This window comes from Cryptomeria japonica, chromosome 11 (genome assembly GCF_030272615.1).
Source record: "Cryptomeria japonica chromosome 11, Sugi_1.0, whole genome shotgun sequence".
NCBI classification, from domain to species: Eukaryota; Viridiplantae; Streptophyta; class Pinopsida; order Cupressales; family Cupressaceae; genus Cryptomeria; species Cryptomeria japonica.
Window position 1 is genome coordinate 451,562,015 of NC_081415.1, and position 23,286 is coordinate 451,585,300.

The following is a 23,286-nucleotide window of genomic DNA, read 5'->3' on the forward strand; positions in this document are numbered from 1 at the left end:
AGACAAAATATCGCTCTTGCACTTACTCTATCACTTGAATCTTTGCACTCACATCATCGGTGATAAATGCATTGATCCTCCAATCAGGCCTCTTTTCCTTTCCTCGTCTCCACAAATCCATCAACCACACCTGGATATCCTTGATCTTGTTCCTTGATGTCACAACCCATGCAACAGGCACCCCTGATTGCTGCTCGTCGAAGACGAGACGCGAATACAATTGATATTGTTTTAAACAACAAACAGGAAGATCATCACCATCCACAGATCAAATGGGATGCATGAAAATAGGTTAAGTTCAAAGAGACTTACCCCGTATTTGTTTGTTGTGAATGTTGAATGCATTGAGATGATTGAGTCATGCGAGAATCGTACCATCATGTCAAGCATCCAAGCCGTTTGTATTCCCATAATGAAAGGTCTGTCGACACCTTGTGGCTGCTGGAAAAAAAAGAAATTTACCTCATCCTATTTTTTCCATTCTAAGATGCTAGTGACATCATGCACATGCTTTCATGACCAAATAGAACAGACCCTTGTCACCGCGTTGATAACGTCCTTGCGTGCCATGAATGAATCTCTCTTCTTCAACATGTCATGAAAAACGGGATCATCAAGATGTCTGTCCATAATAGCATCAACGCTCACATCCATCAACAATGACCTCTCTATATATGCTTTGCATTCATCTAAAAGGTTTGGTGCAAATTGAGAGCCCAACTCATTGCTGGTATCATCGATGCCATGACAAGCTTCACCATTCTTGTCTACATGCAACAATTGCTTCAATATCAAGATGGCCATATTTGGCCTACCATAGAACACCTTAACAATGAGGTGGCATGTACAACCTCTCTTTTTTTTTTTTTTTTTTTTTTTCTGATATGTCCGTGCGCGCTTCTTATTCAACAACTTCTTTCTATTGTCTTTTGGTCCATATGATCACCAATACCTTAAAAAACAACTCTCCTATTATCAACAACAGTCGTAATTTCATTAAACGTAGACAGAGAATATGAAAGAATGTGTCTATGAACTGGCTGTACATCTTTGTTGTATGTGTTTTGTGCACAACACTATCATGCTCAGTGTGCTGCTTTCGGAGGAATTGGGTTTCAACACCTTCACACAACGATTCCCCTATGATGAATGCATCCAATCTACCTAGTGAAATTGTTGCACACAGGTCTGTCATTGAATCATTTTTGACACAAATTGGCATCCACTGAATATCCCTTGAAGAAAAATGACGCAAACCTTCACCACCATCTTGAACTTCCAATACCATAATGTCCTGCCATTTCTGGTGTTTTCCCATTCTAGTCCTGCACATATCGGAGAAAGAAAGAGATATCGTAAACAGTAAACAGCCACAGTAATAATATCTTCAGTGTGATAATATTTTGAGATATTGGTTGATGTCAAATGTGTTTTCCATGATATTGGTCACTTCGTACAAATGACCAAAGCTACTTTACTGTTAGACCTTCATCCTGTTAGTACATATTTTTACAAAATGGTTTTGTGCTATATATGGACACTTATAGTTTTGTCATAAGAGCATTTACTGGTGGATTGTATGTACAGGTGATATGTTGCAGTATCTTCATGAAAAAGCATCACTTCGACATATTGAAGGGAATGTTGAGTGATATGTTGAGTGTTTGACAAGTCTGTTTTGGAGCTACAGTAGCCGAGACCATTTGAAATATGCCTCCAATTCACTTGACCTTTGTTCATACTCATCGGTTTAAATCTGACCGATGAAACAGTGTGATGAAAATCTGTGAGCTCTATTGACACAACCTCTGTCGATGACCTTGACATATCGGAGTATGTTTCAGCTATCGGGAGTGGTCTCGGTCTGCTATACTGATACCCGATGAGTCTTGACTAACACGTGTATTAGTCGCGTGTTTTAAATCGCTGATTTTACAATTAGTGGTTGTGATTGACTAACTTGTCGCTAACACGTTGTACGAAAGGTCCGTTGCACATCTAATCTAGCTTGAAAACGTCACTACAAATTGACTAACACGCGTACGTCATTGGGAGGTCCTAATTAATGTTACCCCGATATCCAATGTACCAAACAAAGAAGGCGACTCTATCAAAAAAAAATTCTTCGATAAAGCGGTTCCAGTCAAGAAAGGAAGAAGACTCATCGGGATAACATACATCTTCGGGGAGATTGTTTTCTAGTATGTATTAGACCCTGTGGGATAGTTGGGATCACTAATATTCAAGGTGGATGGCTCATTTGTTCAAAATTGTAAAATTTTAATTATCGACATAAGTAGTCTCGATGAAACAGAACTGGCAAGCAAAAGATGGATTATCGGCATAACATGTAATGATAAATCAAAGGGCGGATTCATTGAGGCACTTAAAAAAAACTCAGCACGGTGGACGCTCTTGAAAAAGTCATACCATTGGGATAACTTTTTTCGATGAGGCAGAAGGTGTAACTTATGAACCTATTGGTGTAACTTGTAATGATAAGGTAATGTGGATCATGGAGTTGTAGCATCGAGAGATCGGAAGTAATGAGAAAAGTCTATCCCGATACCCGATGACTGAAGGGAACCGAAGGCAGGCCCATCGGAGAAAAAGACCATATAGAGATAGTGCAAAAATAGTTAGATCGATCCTCGATGATATGGAGAATTAGAAGGCAGAACCATCGGTATTACCTATACCGATAAAACAAACTCGGAAGCATAAAGCATAAAAGTGCATCAGAGACTCATCGGGACTTTGGGAGGAATAGAAAAAGGCTATTCCGACCCTCGATGAAAATAAAAGCGCCTGCGGGGATATCGGTGTAAATTATATCGATAAAGTAAACATTAAGTGAGGAATCATCCGGACATCAGAAGAAGAAATTTTATGCTATGTCGAGTTCCGATAGGACTATTAAGGCGGATGGAGAGTTGCTAGGAGTTCTTGGGGGTGATTTATGCCGATAACGCGGGAGACAGTCAGAATGCAGATTGGTATATTGAGATCATCGAGGCATTGGAGGGACATAAAATGAACTATGCCGATACCCAATGGGTTAAGTAAAAGAAAACCGAAGGCGAATGCATCAGGGAGAGTTATGTTGTATGACAGGTCTGTTTTGGAGCTACAATAGTTGCAACCATTTGAAATATGCCTCCAATTCACTTGACCTTTGTTCATACTCATCGGTTTAAATCTGACTGATGAAATAGTTGAAGAAACTCTGCGAGTGTTAGGGTTTCAAGCAGATCCGAAGCAAATATGAACTAACAATTATATGCAGATTTAAATACAAAAGATAAAGAAAATAAAACAGGACACAGATAACACAGAGATTTAACGTGGTTCACCCAGAATGGGTTACGTCCACCATACACAGCCGTCCAATCTTTCTTATTATCCAGCAAAAACAGTACATCAACCTTACAATGCCTTGAGCATCCCAGCCGCTTATAACATGCGTTTTTAGGGCAACAAACAAAGTCGGCCTTTTTTAGGGTTTTATTACAATGTCGGTTTTCATCAACAAAAAATGGCAAAAAAAAATTTCTCGGGGGCTGCCGCCCCCGAACCCTTGCCCGGCCTCGGACCCCGGTGAGGATACGTGCTGAGTGTACAGTACTTTACTGATCAGTCGCCACATTTCAATAGTGAGCTCTATCGGCACAACCTTTGCCGATGACCTAGACATATCAAACTATGTTTTGGCTATCGGGAGTAGTCTTTCTCTGCTATAGCGATACTCGGTCAGTATTGACTAACACGCGTGTTAGTCGCGCATTTTACACCGTTGATTCTGTAGTTTGTGTTTGCAATTGACTAACCTGTCGCTAAGACACTGTACGAAATGCCCGTTGGGCTGAAGCTATTCTGGCCCCTCCAAAACAGACCTTTCGTACACTGTGTTAGTGATAGGTTAGTCAATCGCAGAATGTTGGTTACAAAATGGACTATGTAAAATGGACCACTAACACATGTGTTAGTCAATCCGTACTCACGTTTCATCCAGATCGGGATAGTGCAAAAATAGTTATACCGATCCATGATGGCATAGAGAATCGGAAGGCGGCACCATCGGTATTACCTATACCGATAAAATGGACTGGGAAGCATAAAGCATAAAAGTGCATTGGAGAATCATGGGGACTTTGGGAGGAATAGAAAAAGGCTACTCTGACCCCCAATTAAGATAAAACCATCTGCGGGGATATTGGTATAAGTTATACCGATAAACTAAACATTTATGGCTAAAGCTCTTCTGGATCCGTACTGTCATTTTGGAGCCATAATAGACACGTCCAATAGGTTAGTCAATCGCAGTCCTTTAATGCAAAATCGACGGTGTAAAACGTGCGACTAACACATGTGTTAGTCAATCTGTACAATGATTTTGCATAACAGTTTGAAGCTAACAAAGAGATTGAAGCAATATTAAACTACAGAAAAGGCAAAACTAACAACTATAGATCAATACTTCGTGTGACAAAAAATTTGTATTTGAATACATCAATACTTAACAAACATTGTGTTCAAAAATTAGCAGCAGTGTGTAAGAAGCATTGGTTCTTTACAAATTATAATGTCCACCATCCCTCATCAATACATGTAGATGAAAATGACATCTTTAAACATAAAAATATTGGCTACAAAATGACCATCGAAGGTGCTCCATGCACCTACAATGGTGAGCCATTTCTAACATAGTGTCAGCTGACACTTTCTCTTATTTACCATGACAAGATGTTTTATAGCTTATTCGGTAACTACCTAAAATAGTGCTACTGCTAATTTTACAAAATTAATCCTATTGTCTGCAATAGGGTCATAGAAGTGTAGCGAGTGACATATGCAAAACAGGAAATTGTAGATAAACAACAAAACTAACTCCCAATGTATTGGAGTATGACACCCATGTTCTCTCCAATCTCCATTACTTTGATAGCGGCTGGTGCCGAGAGACAATTATCATTGGAGTTCAGTAGTCTGCGGAAGGGATCCAGATTCCCATTCCTCACCCCTACCCTAAACACCTCCCACGCCTCCTGGATGAAGTTCTTCCTCCTCTCTCGTGCTGCCCTTTTTTGGGCAATTTCCTCGTCTTCAGTGTCTAGCTCCTCCGATTCAGAGGAGATGTAGTTGGTGTGGTTAAAATAGATGCCGAGGGTGCTTACCCAACAATCAGAATCCAACTCTAGAATGGCATTTCCCAGGGCCTGCCCATTAGACGGGTAGACAAAGTCATCGATCCTATGTATGGTCGCTTCCTTTGAATCAAATATGTCAACCATAGGGTAAATGATAGCCTCATAAACAAACCCATCACACCAGTGCATTGGGCCTGGATCAATTCCTCTCTACATAGGCAACTGACACCAAAATGATGCACCATCGGTTCAGATCGAGACTTCCAGGCTTAAGACTGCAATCTGAACCATTCCTTATATAAAGTTTTGAACTTTCTAGAGAAGTCTAGAGACCATAAGAGGCCCGAATTCCAATCAAGGTTCATCTGGACAACATATCTTTACTATTATGAGAACTTGTCAAGTTCCCTGCTCCTACGTACTGTATCTAACCAACTTGATACAAATCCGCCAAAGCGCATGAAAAAAACATAGAGGTCTCTGGTTTCTCCTTCCACTAAGGTATGGCCTACGTTTAGCTAAAACGAAGCTCCAGATGAAACCACATTGGCAAGCCAAAGGAGGATTATCGGCATCACTTATACCGATGAAACAGAGCGCGGACTCATTGGAGCACATTAAAAATACTCAACTCGGTGCACACTTTTTAAAAGATCTTTCCATCGAGATAGCTTGTTCCGATGAGGAAGTAGGCGGTTGTTTTCTATCAACTTGCATTAGATTATCGGCAAAGCATATAAATTGCTATATCCATGACCTATGAAACCATCGATATAACTTGTAATGAAATGGCCAAGCTTATAACATAGTATCGGGAGATCGGAAGTAATAAGAAAGTTTTATCCTGATACCCGATGACTAAAGGAAACTGAAGGCGAGCCCATCGGAAATAAGAACTGTAGACACCCAAAATTGTCATGTCTAATTAAATAAATATTTTATTTATTTAATTATCTAAGCCTAATTCTTCTATTAATTAAATAAATCTTTATTTATTTAATTAATTCATTTATCCTCTTCTAGCCTTATTTCTCATTTAAATAAATACATTTATTTATTTAAATTATCCCTTTCCTAAATTAAATAAATATTTTATTTATTTAATTGTCCTACTTCTTCTATTAATTAAATAAATCTTTATTTATTTAATTAATTCATTAACCTTTTCTACACATGACACATGTCATTCATCCCTTAATTCATACACTACCTACCTCTTTCATTATTTTGGTATTTCTTATACCTACCCTCTAATCCTAGCCGACCTCTCTTTTTACACCTCTCAATCTTAACCCTCCATTTTCTATTGTGTCTTCTATTTAAGGAGATGCTTTCTTCATTACCAAACCCTAATGACATACCCTAATGATTAATGACTAATTTTGGAGTACTTGGCTACATTACAAGTTTACTTGCAACCACATTCTGTTCTTTATTGAGCTCTTGTGCACACAAAAATCTGAGAGCAAGCATATCAAACAAGATCAATGGAGATAGGAAGAATGGAGATCAAAACCCTAGTGGACATGTGATGGTATAATCTTTGTGATTTTTGAGTTATTTTGCATTGTCTTAGGTTATCTTCATATGTTATGGTGGATCTTTGTTCATTGTTAGGCTAGGGTTTGGTGGTTGAATCCACTTTAGTCTTTCAATATTGTTGTTTATTGCTATCCATTTTCACCATATACATTTTGGCACGCCCGGTGGGACTCTTGTCCCTTTGCATTTAACATTTTGTTGCAGATTTTGCATTTTTGAAGTTGCAGATCGGACGATTTCGACGACATTTTAGGTTTTTTCCGCGTCTGCGAGTGTTCGGATCGCGTTTTTGTATTTCAGAGGCGTCTGTGACATCTTTTATCGCGTCTGTGTTTCTGTCATTTTCTATTTTTGCAGGTTTCCGAAAGTCGCGTCTGTGATCCCGAGTCGCGCCTGTGATCCCTAATCGCGTCTGTGAACCATCTGATCGCGTCTGCAGAATAAAAAGGCGTCTGTGTTCTGAAATCACGTCTGCGAATCACATAACCGCGTCTGTGTCGGACAGACGCGTCTGTGTCTAGTATAACAGCGTCTGTGCATTCTGTTTTGCAAAATTTTTTTCAAGTTTTTCGATTCGGCTTTTCAGATTTTGTACTTAGGGTTTTCAGATCTGGCTTATTTTTGGCTAACCTTTGCAGATCTAGCTAACCTGGTTTGTGCAGCTTGCTTTGGAGGCAAACACGTTTTTGTTGAAGGCCCCTTTTCACAAAGTCTTTTTGGGTTTTCTTAAAATTTACCTAACTTGTGTACTTGCAGGAAGGGGTTATCATTTGAAACAACCCAAACTACTAACAATTTTGTTGCAGGGCCTTAGCTAGGGTTTTGTAATTTTATTTGTGTGCCTTGTCTTCATAGCTTAGCAAACACTTCAATTGGTGCACTAAAATTGAACCATTGTCTTTTGTGTCTTGAGCAATAGGCTCTTTTTGTTTATTCTTTAGAGGGCCTGTCTTCCCGTGTGGTCATTAGGACTACTAGTGAGAAGAGAACGACCCAAGTGGTAGCGAGGAAAACCCACCTCATCCAAACCACTATAATCAAATGTATTCATGGTGAAAACTATGAATAACGTGTGCTGATTAGTTCATACCGACACTATGTCTCCCCATAAACCCGTTTGATCAAATTTATTTGATCATTTGTAGGGCGTAACCCCTACCGGCTGGGAGCCTTCTGTATTTACAGAGCTGAAAGTGCCGCATGTATGGCCACACGAGCGGATGCCCTTACTAGTACCTCATTGTTTTAGATGCCCAAATCCTTCTAGTTGTTGAGGTAGGAGGTCGGACCTCTGGTAGCGGCCCACACACATACGGTTCTTAGTAGAGATACAAAGTTCGCCATGGGGAGTTTTCATGGGGACTGATGCTTGGCTGACCCGAGAAGTGAGTGCCGAGGGTGGAGCCAGTGAGGTCAAGCATCTAAGTATCCGCTCTGAATAGCGTAGCCTCGGGGGTAAAACCCCATGTGGGATCAACAATTATTGTCCTGGCCAGCCATAAGAATTGTGCTTGACTTATGATAAACATTCAAACAATCAAGACAAAACAGCAAAACATTGTGTCTTTTGTGTCTTCAAGTGTATGCAAAAACTTTTTACATCAAACAACACACTTTTTGGAGTCTAAACAGTCTGCAAACATTGGGTCATCAACACTGTGTCCTCTTGTCACGAAAAACAGTCGAAAAATTAGATTTGGTCACAGCAAAACAAATTCACAAATAGGAAATATTGCACTAAGGTTACAGAAACGCGTCTGTGTCTGTTAAAACCGCGTCTGTGTCTGATAAACGCGTCTGTGAAGTACAGAATAGCGTCTGTGTTTTTACCAGCGTTTGTGTCGAACAGAGACACGTCTGTGTCTGGAAATAGCGTCTGTGAAGTATACAGGCGCGTCTGTGTCCACAATTGCAAAAAAAACTCAGTCTTAGCAAACATCAACAGGAAATCTCAGAATCACGTTTGTGTCAAACAGAATAGCGTCTGTGTCTTAAAACCGCGTCTGTGAAGTATACAGAGGCGTCTGTGTCAGGATTTAAAAAAGTTTAACAGTCAAGCAAACAAAGAAATCAGTTTCGGCACACTTGAGCTTGCTAGCTTATCTCTTCAGGTTTCATCTAGCATTCAGCCTGTTCTAAGGTCTTACACAGTCCATCATTGCTTCATACCTCATTTTACAGTCATACTTGTCTAAACTTGAGTCAAAAGGTCACTTGCTTGTCCTCACTATACTTTGTCAACACACTACATACAACAACACTTTGCTAAGTGGTCCCTCATCAAGGTTTCTTACCTTTGGGTCTCATTTGGTCTTACTTAGAGTCAAGGTCAGCTTACCTCATCAAGAGAAACTATCCTCTCTTTGGAAGTCACACCTACTCTACAACATACATATTTGGTCTTACACTTTGGACATTGCAAGTAAACTTCAGATTCATTTACACTCCATACAACTCTTGGTCTTACATACCCTTGTCATTTTCGTCTAAGTCTCTCACATATTGGTCTAACACCTAGTTCATGGTTGAAACCCGTCTTCAAAAATCTAGGAGAAAAGCTAAAGAAGCTCAAGGGCCCGTAAACATGAGTTCTTATGAGTATGACAATGATGTCTTCTACAATCCTGAGCACACTACATTACCAGACATGAATGTTTATAGACACAATCCAAATATGGAAAGCGCAAACGCTATACACAACGCTACACACAATGATAATGTGGACAATTCTTCAATACTATCAGCAGACATACAAGAATCTATAATGGATCCTCAATTCAATAGATTGGTTGAAGAGATAATGAGGAGAGATCGTCAATACTTTCTAAACATGATGGCACAAAGTGGAGCTAAGATACCACATGATTTTGACTTATCTCAACTTATGGAAAGTAGACCTTCACAACAAACTCAACCAAATAGTGGAGGACCAAACAATATGATGCCGGAGTCACCATCAGTTTTGCTTCAGAAACCAGCAATCCCACATACACAAGCTCAAATGCATGATACTTACACTCAAAGACCATCATGGAGGCCTTATGTTCAAACACATGTTCAAGATATGGGTCAACCAAGACAAATGGATACTCAAGGACTTCCTCAAAATTTTGACACAAGGAGACCTCATGCCAAAATTGGGGGCAACACAATGGAAAATGAAAGGCCTATTGAATATGGTTTATACACACAAAACAGATATGGGGTCCCTCAACAAGAAATTATTCCAAGTGCTCCATACATGTCGCAACAATATAGACCTCCATATGGACATGTCTACGATCAGTATCATCCATACATGCAACAAGCTCCTCCTCAAATGGGTGTTTCAAACATGGGATATGCTACAAGAAATCCATCTCCTCCCAAAAATAATTTGGAGCAACAAATTAGAGATCTACAAAAGAAAGTGGAAGACATGGGCACATCAAAACCCACATATACTATGAGAGATATATGCCCTTATCCCTTTGATAAGAGCATTCCAATGCCTCCGTTTCCTCCGCACTTTGCAACACTGAAATTTGACAAATATAGAGGGAGAGGAGATCCCAAGGCACACATAAGACAATTCTTCACAGCTTGCATTGAGGTAGCGGCAGAAGAAACATACTTAATGAGGTTGTTCCCACAGAGCTTAGGAGATCAAGCGATGGAATGGTTTTCTCAATTACCTCCCGGTATTAAGTCATGGGGCGACTTGGCAGAGGCATTCATTCAACATTTCTCTTACAACATTGAAACAGATGTCTCAGTTACTACCTTGTGCAATACGAAACAAAAAGAAGGAGAATCTTTTGCGTCATTTTTGCAAAGATGGAGAAACTTAGCTAGCAGATGCTCTTGTGAAATCCCGCAAAAACAAATGGTGGAAATGTTCACACAAAATGTTAACAAGGCTATTGGTTATGATCTCAGAAAAGCTTGTTTGTCTACATTCAAGGATGTCATTGAAAAGGGCCTAGCAACAGAAAGAGTCTTAATTGAACAAGGAGTTATCAAACTATTCAAAGAAAACAAAGAGGACTTCAAAGGAAAGGACAAACCAAAGTTTTGGAACAAGAACAAGAACACAATTAATGATGGTGTTGTTGATGCTAACACAGTGAGACCAAAGTTCATCTTTTCTGGATCAAATTCTACCAACAATCAAGTGAACAATCAAACGGCTGCTAGACCACGAAGGAAGTACACTCCATTGGGAGAACCACTTGAATCAGTATTCAAAAAGCTTGTAGCAAACAAAGTGATCACGGTCCCAGATTTTCCTCCATATGAACCAAAGGTAAAACCGAATTGGTGGAATGATGATGAATATTGTGAATTTCATAAGAGCAAGGGTCACAAGACAAGTAATTGCCATCGATTGAAAAACATTGTACAAGATCTCATTGACAGAGGAGATATTGAGATTGAGGGACATTCATCTAACCAAGAGCATGAGGTGTTTAAGGAACCATTCCCAAAACATGACAAGGGAAAAGGCAAAGTCACAGATGATCAAGCCAATTACACTAGAACATCTTACAATTATGATTCCACTATTAATCACATCTCAATGGACAATCATATTTCTACCATTACTATCAAAAATAAAAATCCTGAGAATCCTCCTCAGCGACCTAAAATTGTCCTAAAAGGTGTGGGATCTTCATCCGAAGCTACCTCTGAATGTCATGTTACAACCCGTCGAGGTAAGATCACATTGCCAGGAACCTCTTCTAAGAATACCAATCTTCCGTCAACTAAGCCTGAGTACGATCTTGTAGAGCAATTAGGGAAAACACCCGCACTCATCTCTATTCTTGAGCTCTTACGTATATCTCCTGCACATAAAGCTGTCCTTGACAAAACCTTGAGAGATACTGCTGTCCCTACGGATCTAAACGTGGATCAGTTTCAAGCCATGGTGGGATACCTATCCGTTCCACACTCCCTCACATTTACAGAAGCCGATGACGCCTCCATAAGTCAGCCTCACAATGCACCTCTACATATTGAAGCCTTCATACATAAACACCGAATAAAACGAGTCCTGATAGATGGAGGAGCAGGTCTTAATATTTGTACATTGAGCACCATCAGACAATTGGGATATTCTGACAAAGCTGTGAATGCTACAAACCAAATCACTATTAAGGCTTATGATGATGAAGAGCGCTCGTCCAAGGGCACGGTCATCTTACCACTCAGAATAGGGCCAGTAACAAAGGACGTGATTTGTCAAGTCCTGGATCTAGACCTCACGTATAACATATTGCTAGGACGTCCATGGATTCATGAAATGAGAGCGGTCCCATCAACATACCATCAGTGCATAAAATTTCCTCATAATGGAGTCGAGGTAACGGTCAATGGTGATCCAAATCCATTCATATATTGCAATAACTTGAGATCACATACTGAGATTATCATTCCCAGCAATCGTGAGGCTACTCCTTCTTCAGCATATATTGATCCTGAGTCATTAAAGCCCTCGACATCCAAACAAGGTGAACTTAGAGCCAGGTTTCAAGACAAAGGCATGGGAGAATACACTCTGAATCAAACAATGTTCTTACGACAAGTCATGAACTCCCCCAAGGAATATGGGAGACCACATCCTAATAAGCAAATCTCCATCATGCTCCTCAAATGGGATCCTACCGTCTTTCAAAAATGGGGTGAACTAGAGGAAGAAAGTTTATATAAAATGCTATATAAGGACGCTGAAGATGATACACATGATCAAATTATAATACCCTGTGAAAACTATGGTAAAGGTTTCAAAATTCTGCAGAGATTCGGGTATGATGGAAAAAGTCCTCTCGGACTACGCAAAGAAGGTGTCATGGAGCCTCTACAACCTGAGCTAACTACAAGAAGGGAACGCTCTAAGGGGCTTGGTTTTCTAAACCCCAAGATTCAACACAAGAGAACAAAACAGATATGGCGAGTCAAAGTGGCTGAAGTTCAACAAGAGGATAATTATTCCACAGACTCCAATGAGTGGGAATGGGGTTCAGACAAATCCTCCAGCGATTATGAACTTAATGAGACATTTAGAGAGCCAGATGAACCTACAGAGGAGGAGGAGTTTTACAAGAAATTCAGAGTTGGTCAAGAACCGACCCATAAGGATCCCGCACAAGCTTCGTTTCAAGGCCCTAGGTCAGGATCACATAGGATGAGGACACCTGTCCCTGAGGGTGCTACTAGTGATGATAATTTGGACTCACTCACGATCGAAACTGATGAGGAGAGTGCCATTGACGACCTCGATGACTACCTTGACATACCTGAATATAACCACATCTTCACTATTAGCCTTGCGGACTCTAAAAACACTAAATACCTTCCCCTCGTTCACCCCCAACTCATTGACTGGGATCAGGATGGACCACCACAGTTTGATACATTTCAAAATGACGAGGCTATTGTTGATTATCTTGGCATTCGCGAAGATCTTCCTCTTGGAGACCATAAAGCAGGATACGCCATAGAGCTAAATAACATGGCATACTTTGGTGAGGGTGTCGGGCCTTCTAGTCGCAAAAATGTGAAAATAAAGACAAAACAAGGGTCTTATGGCGAAAACCACACTGTGGCACTATCTGACTCTAAAAAAGTAAAAAGAAAGGACGTATCTGAGGGTGAAAACCTCTCTGAGGCGCCCGAAGATGGAAGGCTTGACATTCTCCCAGCATCATACGAGGAAAAATCATCCATGTTGGTAGAGGAGACTATAAAGACAAACATTGGTACAACAGAGGTTCCACACAACATATTTTTGGCTCAATCATTGACAGAGGCCGAGAAAGCAAGGTTCATAAGCTTCTTTAAGGAACGACAAGTCAACTTCGCATGGTCTTATGCTGATATGCCTGGACTAGACCCCGACTTAGTAATGCATCATTTAACAGTCAAACCGGGGGCAAAACCAGTAAAACAGAAATTGAGAAAAATGCATCCACAGGTGGCATTGCTAGTCAAGGCAGAGCTGGAGAAATTACTAGATGTCGGATTCATACGCCCAATTGATTATCCTGAATGGATTTCCAACTTAGTACCTGTTAGCAAACCAGATCGCAGCATCCGAATATGTACAGACTTCAGGGATATCAACAAGGCTTGTCCGAAGGACGATTTCCCATTACCAAACATTGATTTAATTGTTGATCTCACAGCAGGCCATGAGATATTATCTTTAATGGACGGATTCTCTGGATATAATCAGATCAGGATTGCACCTGAAGATCAACATAAAACATCATTCACTTGTCCATGGGGAACCTTCTGCTGGAATGTCATGCCCTTTGGGCTGAAAAATGCAGGTGCCACATATCAACGAGCCATGACTACTATCTTCCATGATCTCATGCATGTAAAGGTGGAAGATTATGTCGACGACCTTTTGGTTAAATCAATAGACAGAAATACACACTTGGACATACTTTCAGTTGCTTTTGATAGGCTGGAAAAATACAAGGTAAGATTAAACCCAAAGAAATGTGTCTTTGGAGTAACCTCCGGGAAGCTCCTAGGATTCATTGTGTCTAAAAGAGGAATAGAAGCGGATCCAGCAAAAGTCAAGGCTATCTTGGACATGCCGCCACCCAAGAATATCAGTCAACTTCGGTCTTTACAAGGGAGACTCCAGTCCATACGAAGATTCATAGCACAACTTGCAGATAAGTGTAATCCTTTCCAGCACCTGCTACACAAAAACATTAAGTTCAAATGGGACGAGAACTGTCAACAGGCTTTTCAGGCACTTAAAGACTATCTTTTGAACCCGCCAGTTTTGATGTCACCAATTCCGAATCAACCATTGCTACTTTACATATCAGCTACTCCAACAGCACTGGGGGCACTACTAGCACAACAAATACCTGACGGCAAGGAAAAAGCAGTCTACTATATCAGTCGCACATTGGTGGGATATGAGCTCAACTACACACCAATTGAGCGTGCATGTCTCGCTGTGGTCTTCGCTTCACAAAAATTACGACATTATATGCTCACTCACAAGACCAAGTTGATTGCCAGAATTGATCCACTAAAATATATGCTCAACAAAGCTACACTTACTGGGCGACTGGCCAAGTGGGTAATGATTTTGAGTGAATTCGACATTGAATACGTGGACAGAAAAGCAATCAAAGGACAAGCCATCGCAGATCAACTGGCAGATGCTCCCATGATAGATGATGTTCCTTTACAGTCAGAATTTCCAGATGAGTCCATTCTAACAATATCACCTGCAAAGCCATGGCAACTATACTTTGATGGCTCATACACACAGCACGGGGCAGGAGCGGGTATACTCTTTATAACTCCCCAAGGCGATTCTATACCAAAGTCATACCGCTTATCATTTCCTTGCACCAACAATATAGCGGAATACGAGGCATTAACAACGGGGTTAAGAATTGCAGTTCAGTGGAAGATCCAGGAACTTCGTGTTTTTGGCGATTCTCAACTTGTCATCCGTCAAGCAACTGATGATTATCAAACAAAAGATGAAAAGCTAATGCCTTACAAACAACTGGTAGATGATCTGAAACAACACTTTGCAAAGATAGAGTTTGAGCAGATACCAAGAGAACAGAATCGCGCTGCTGATGCCATGGCTACAATTGCTTCACTCATTGACCTACCACAAAATGAGACCTATTATGAGTTCCTGGTTGACAACCTGCTGATTCCGTCATATGAGATCACTCTTACGGAAATGATATGTGTTGTTGGTCCTGAATCCCAGTTATATGGTTCCATATTCACATACCTTCGCGACAACATCTTACCTCCCGATCTATCGAACAACCAACGCCGCACTTTCATTCGCCAATCCTCCCGATACGTTATCCTAGCTGATATCCTATACCGACGAGGTCTAGATGGCACCCTCCTTAGATGTTTAGAGAGTGACGAAGCTCAGATTGTGTTACGAGAAGTACACGAAGGGATATGTGGTCCGCATACTAGTGGTCCAACCTTGGCCAAGAAACTCATCAGGACTGGATACTACTGGCCTACCATAGAAAAAGATGCATATCAGTTTGTCAAGAAGTGTAAGCAGTGTCAAATTCATGGAGACCTCATACACGCACCAGCACAAGAACTACAGCCACTTGCATCTCCTTGGCCCTTTTGTCAGTGGGGACTCGATCTCATAGGCAAGATTCACCCTCCTTCTTCCAACGGACATAAATTCATTATCACAGCCACAGAGTATTTCACAAAGTGGATTGAAGCCGTGCCTCTCACGCAAGTTACTGGGAAACAAATCGCTACTTTCATTCTGAACTACATCATTTGCCGATACGGGATTCCTACTTCCATTATTACCGACAACGGGCGTCCTTTCAAGAATCAGGATGTTCGTGAACTCTGTGAGCGATTCCATATCTCTTATCGTTTCTCCACACCATATTACCCCCAAGGTAATGGCCAAGCTGAGGCGTCTAACAAAACAATTCTCAAAATACTTAAAAAGACAGTCGACGACGCTGGCCGTAACTGGCATGTCCAACTCAATCCCGCACTTTGGGCCTATCGTACCAGTGTCCGCACACCTACAGGAGCTACACCTTACTCACTTGTCTACGGTGCTGAAGCCATCTTGCCTATTGAGGTCGAGTTACCTTCTTTACGGGTCTCCTTGAGAAACATAATCAACGATGAAGACTACAGGGTCTCTCGCTTACAAGAACTAGAACTGCTGGAGGAACGACGACACACTGCTTTTAATCATCTCAAGGCTTACCAACAACGAATGAGTCGCAGTTACAATCACAAGGTCAAGCCTCGCACATTTGAGGTAGGTGACTTAGTCCTCAGAGAGAACCCCAAGAATCAGCAAGATAGAGAAAAGAAGGGCAAATTTGAACCCAACTGGCTTGGTCCTTACATCATCACAGCAGTATATGGATCTGGGGCATATCAACTCTCAACTACAGAAGGGGAATCTTTGGAGGATCCTAATGCAAAAATACAAAAAAAATCAAAAAATTTCAAAAATACAAAAAAATTTATAAAACAAAAAAATCGTTACTTGGTGAAAACCTGGCAAACAGGCGCCTTGTGACAACAAAAAAATTGCAAAATCCAAAAAAGTAAAGAGAAATAATTTCGTCCAACGGTGAAAACCACTTCGGTGGCGCCCTGGGCAAGTACCATGGTGAAAACTGGGTCACCAGCGCCATGCGTAGGGACTTTGCTCCTCCCTCCTTCAGGATTCCCTTTCATCCTTTCACTTTGCACACACTCACAACCTATTCACTCATAATAAACGTACCCATTCCCATCATGGCTTGTTATTGATCTACCCAAGATTGGTTAGCCATCCATAACCCTCCCCTTTCACTCCCTTTTCCATCCATAATAAATCAGATCCTATCTGTGACTACGGCCAATTCCTACGTCTAGTAATGGGTGTGGAACTGAGAACATCACATGTTTCGAGGAGTACAGTTTCTTCTAGCTTTCTTCAGTCTATCCGCGCACAATCCACAATAAAAGTTCCATCTTCTCCACAATAAGGTATCAGTTTCATGGATTCAGTCAGTTTCCAAGGAGACACAGCAGCAACAATGGGCTTCAACAAAATCAAATCTTTTAACAGACTCAGACAACATATGGTTCAGTGCTATCTATCCTTTTTGTGAAAGTGAACATTGTGACCACAATCAAAATTTGACTTAAACAAGTGACAAGAGACACAAACTTGAGGACTACAGTGGATGTGGGTGTCGAGTCTTGGTTTTCTTTTGGTTTTATCTTTTTGGTGACATGTCTTTTAGCTTTTCCGGGATGTCTTTGACTAGAGATTCTATCTCCAGGATGTCTTTGACTAGAAAGGCGAGGATGGGGTATCGTCACTTATTTGCATTTGCTGTCTGTGGATTGTCTTTTAGTAATGCTATGACTTGTCCAAGGATATGAGGACACTGTGAGTCTAGTGTGAACTGGGGCATTCCTTGTTTGTGACTGTCTTATCTCCATGCAAACAGGTACAATGACTTTCTGGGCCGAACATATGCCTCGATTGTCATAACCTATTCTGCCATAATAAAGCTCAATGATGATAACGCACAAGAAGCTCTTTCACGTTCATATCTTCTGTCTTCCATCCCCCTTTCTTGATTGACTTTCATTGTCCTTCTCGAGTCCGCGTAGCCCGCTATCACATGACTGAGTATAATGACACACCAAAAACATTTGCATTTCATATAGTTGCACCTGCATCACCACATATAAGCATTTCATACATATAGATATTATAATTGCATCACATCCTGCATACAACACATGTTAGCACATCTCACATTTTCATTATGTAAATAATCATTTGCATCACATACATTTTCATTCGCATCATGCATCACATATACAACATAAAAGAACAAAAGTATATTGCATGGCATCATATAAGCATCCATATCATACAACATACATCACATAAGAACATCTCATCACATAAGGTACACATGCATATAGCTGCCGCAAAAGATGAATCATCTCATATATATAATCAAATGTGTCATAATACAATGATGTCAAAAGAATCATATGGCTACAAAAGAATCACCCGCAGGTGTCTACAATACAACAATGATACATCTACTGATACAATGGGAGCCCACTATAGCTATGAGGAACTCCCTCCCTCGGAGCCGCCTCGCCTCGACGGAGTCTGAGCTATAGATGGACCCGCCCCAGGATCCCCCTGTCCCTCTGGTGGTGGTGGAGGCCCCATAACCCCACCGCTGGATGCCTGTCTCCTGCGGCTCCCTCCCGTAGCCGTCGCTGTGCGCGACGACCTCTGGAAGCTCCTAGCCCGCTGCTCTGCTGGCACGGCTGCATAATATAGATCCCTCCAGTAGGCGATCTCCTCTCCAGCTCGCAAAACATAGGCGTAGCCTGCCCCTGCATCCTCTGCTGCCCGCCTACCTGCCCTCAGAGCTGTCTCGGCCTCGGTATATCTCTGGATGGCCTGATCCCTCTCCCGCTCTGTATCTCGGACCCTGATCCTGAGGTGGTTCCTCTCTCGAACCAAATCCTCAATCTCATCTGCCTGGCCCTGGCAGATCTCCCGCAGCCTCACCACCTCATCCTCCTCGGAGTCTCCACTCTCCGTCCCTGCCTGTGGCTCCTCCTCTACAGGTGCCTGTCCCTGTGCCTCTGCCTGCACCTGTCCCTGTGCCTGTATAGGTACCTGTGGCTGTACCTGTCTCTGTCCCTCTGGCTGCACCTGTCTCTGTCCCTCTCTGGGACCCTGTGCTGCTGGCACCTGTAGGGGCAGCCCACCCCGTCCTCTCACCACTGGAGCTGCTCTCTCCTGACCTCCCTCCCTCCGAGGTGCTACCCGTCTCTCTCCCACCACTCCCCTCCGCCTCCGCCGGCCCCTACCTGCATCCCCTCCCCCAACAACTGCTGGCAATGCCAATCCTGTGGCAGTCATGGTGTCCCAGGCTACATGGCCTGCTCGCATCTCCAACTCAGGATCCTGAAAGACCCGTCTCAAGGCCTCCCTGTCACCGTCACGGTCGTAGGGGATCAACTCTCCATCAATAGGAACATGTAATATCCTGTATACATCCTCCAGTGTCACGGTCATCTCACCCATCGGCAGGTGAAACGTGCATGTCTCTAAGTGCCATCTCTCGGCCAGTGCAGTCAGCAACCCCATGTTTGCCCGAAACTCGGGCACATAGAGCATATATGTGAGACCCATCTCCTCAATGGAAATCATGTCCTGGATAGACAACTCTGGTCGCAACCTCTGAGTCGATGGGAATCTCTCCCGTGACTCCAACATCGGCAAATACTCCTGCAGTCAAGCAAATCAATCTTGTCAGTTATCGTGGCATTCACTGTTTATCACAAAATGCTACTTGCTACCTAAATGCATATGGCTATTTACCCTAGTGACACTCACTGTTCATCACAAAGTGTTGCTATTTATCCTAGTAGTGCTCCCTGTTCATCACAAAGTACTACGTGTGTGACATTCCCTGTTCATCACAAAGTGTCACTCACATTCGCACTCCCTGTTCATCACAAAGTGCTGCATATCCTGGTGCTCCCTGTTCATCACAAAGTGCCTTGATCTATCCTAATCTTCCTAGAGGACCTGCTTGAGTGTATCCTCTCAGCAGCTTATCCAATCGACAGCGTATGTTCATCACAGAACTGCCGATTTGACCTAAAGGACTAAAACCATGCATTTAAACACACAAACGCACTTTTTCAACACACACGCGCTTTTAACTCATAAACGCGCTTATAGACTGCATAAACGCGCCTCTGCAACACAGACGCGCTTTCTAAACACAAACGCGACCAGGGAACACAGACGTCCCTGCATGACATAAACGCTATTCAAAAGCACAGACGCTACTACATTTCACAAACGCGTCCGCATTCAACACAAACGCGGTTCCAGGCACAGACGCGCCTGGACCCGACACAGACGCGCCTGGCGCTGACACAGACGCGGTTGCGCATTTTTACACTTTTAAACTATCCTATTCCTAGCGCATTTATTGCTACCTAGCATGCATTAATGACAAAACTTGAAATGTGTGAAAGTACGAGGAGGTTTTCGGGTACTTACCGGCTCTCCTGCATCGGCTGGTCGCTGGAATCGGCGGACACGGTCGAATCTATGAACGAATGCCATCGCTGCTGACTGCTGCTGCTCTTTTCTCGCTCTGCACTGTGATCTTCTATGGGTGTGGATGACAATGAGGATGTATTTTCCCCCGTGGTCTATCTTATAGCCTAGCCTAGCCCTCGCTTGCATTTTCCCGAGTCCGTCTTCTTTATCCCGTGACTCTGTCACTCTATTCGCTCAACCCCTTCTATCCCATTTTTCTTATCGAGAGATTGTCTGCGCTCTTTCCAGACTTTTTCATCCAATCTCTCGAGGGGGCATATAATTCCTTATTTTGGGGCAACTCTGTATCAGTTCATCTTATCTTCTTTGAAACAACGCGACAAGCCGCATTGTCTCAAAGAGGGGCAAAATGTAGACACCCAAAATTGTCATGTCTAATTAAATAAATATTTTATTTATTTAATTATCTAAGCCTAATTCTTCTATTAATTAAATAAATCTTTATTTATTTAATTAATTCATTTATCCTCTTCTAGCCTTATTTCTCATTTAAATAAATACATTTATTTATTTAAATTATCCCTTTCCTAAATTAAATAAATATTTTATTTATTTAATTGTCCTACTTCTTCTATTAATTAAATAAATCTTTATTTATTTAATTAATTCATTAACCTTTTCTACACATGACACATGTCATTCATCTCTTAATTCATACACTACCTACCTCTTTCATTATTTTGGTATTTCTTATACCTACCCTCTAATCCTAGCCGACCTCTCTTTTTACACCTCTCAATCTTAACCCTCCATTTTCTATTGTGTCTTCTATTTAAGGAGATGCTTTCTTCATTACCAAACCCTAATGACATACCCTAATGATTAATGACTAATTTTGGAGTACTTGGCTACATTACAAGTTTACTTGCAACCACATTCCGTTCTTTATTGAGCTCTTGTGCACACAAAAATCTGAGAGCAAGCATATCAAACAAGATCAATGGAGATAGGAAGAATGGAGATCAAAACCCTAGTGGACATGTGATGGTATAATCTTTGTGATTTTTGAGTTATTTTGCATTGTCTTAGGTTATCTTCATATGTTATGGTGGATCTTTGTTCATTGTTAGGCTAGGGTTTGGTGGTTGAATCCACTTTAGTCTTTCAATATTGTTGTTTATTGCTATCCATTTTCACCATATACAAGAACCATATCGGAGTAGTGCAAAAATTTCTAGACCAATCCTCGATGATATGGAGAATTGAAAGGCCGAGCCATCGGTATTACCTATATCGATAAAAGAACTCGAAAGCATATAACACAAAAATGCATCGGGAATTCATCGAGATTTCAGAAGGAATAAAAAAGGGCTATTCTGACCCCCGATGAAGATAGAAGCTTTGGTTGGAGTATCGGTGTGATTTATACTGATAAAGAGATCATCAAATGAGGATTCATCGAGACGTCAGAAGAAGAACTTTTATGTTATGTCGAGACCCAATAGGACCATGGTAAGTGCGAGGAGTGTTGTTCTCAAATTCTCATTCCTTCCTATTCCTCCCTGTAAGAAAATTTAATAACTCTGTTTGTATATAAAGAGGACACCAAGAAAATAGAATTCCAGACTAACATATAACAAGGTTTCAACAAAACCTTCTACACTTCAAACATATCCAAAGCTCAGGTGGGTATACCTTTTGTGAATACTTTCACACTTTAAAATTGAGATTCACAGTAAACCAATGCTAAAAACCTATGGACTTCATCACCTCAATAAAACTGAAACATTACAGAAAACTTATGCTCATTTTCAGTATTTTATCCCAAGAAAGATAAAAAATAATTCCTTAACTAATATCAGTGCCTTATCCAGGCTACAGAGTCACCTAAATCAAGAAAGAGTTTCAAAACTAAACATTCTCATACATTTCATCACTTCAACTTTCATGAACCCCATACATGCCTGACATATATATGGGTTCTTTCCCTTTAAACTAAAACCGTTTATCAAATTCAAAGAAATGAACTAATGAATGCACACCAGAAGACAAAGAAGATTTAGGCCTGAAACTTTGATCTGTATATTTATATTTATTTTGAAAATTTTTCATGACTCAAGGTAATTCCAGAGAGAACCAAAAACACCCTAGATATATTTCAGCAGAGTTTCTTTACAAATTCTTGTGATGATTTTTTCTAACTCCTGGTATCCATTTATAACAATATGGATGCAAACAAGCTTCAAAATTCCCTAGGAAAAGTTTGTTACAACCATGATTCCCGCTGAAAAGGAAATAAATATACAATCATTTTATTTCCTAATGGCCTTTTAAGTTTGTTGTTCCGCTGCAGCATCTTCTAACTGTTGTGGGACTTCCTCTTCTTGTACTGCATATTTGTTTTTCCACTCTTGGAACACTTCATCACTTGGCCAGGAGAAGCTAACAATCTTCTTTTTCATCTTATTTAGCCTTTTCCATATGATTCTCAATTGCCCAACCTCTATCTCTAGAAAACCATAATGTGACTTTGCTTTCTCAATCTTCTCAATTGTCTTAATAAATAAAGACGTGTCATCTATATTAATGACCTCATTTACCCTCTCAGACAAGTTATACCCCAAATCATCAAGCCATGCCTTTTCCTCTTTCAGTTGATTTGGACCAACAAAACCCCCAGGAAACAATTCATACTTATGATCAGAATAATATTTTCTATATATGTGGGCTTTTCTCTTCACACCTGCCCTTTCTTTTGCTAATCCAATCATCCCTTTTATTAACTCACAAGTGGATTTGATATTGACATCAACCTCTACCTCTACATGAGATGAACACATAAGTTCCAACTCCACTCCCCTAGGCATCCACTTATTCAGAATTGGCTCTAAAGTGGCCTTATCTTCTTTCAAATCAGTCAAAATATTCAAAATTCTTTTCATGTAAATGTATACAATAGAGGCTCTAACTGAGTCAGGAAATTTCAAAATTGTA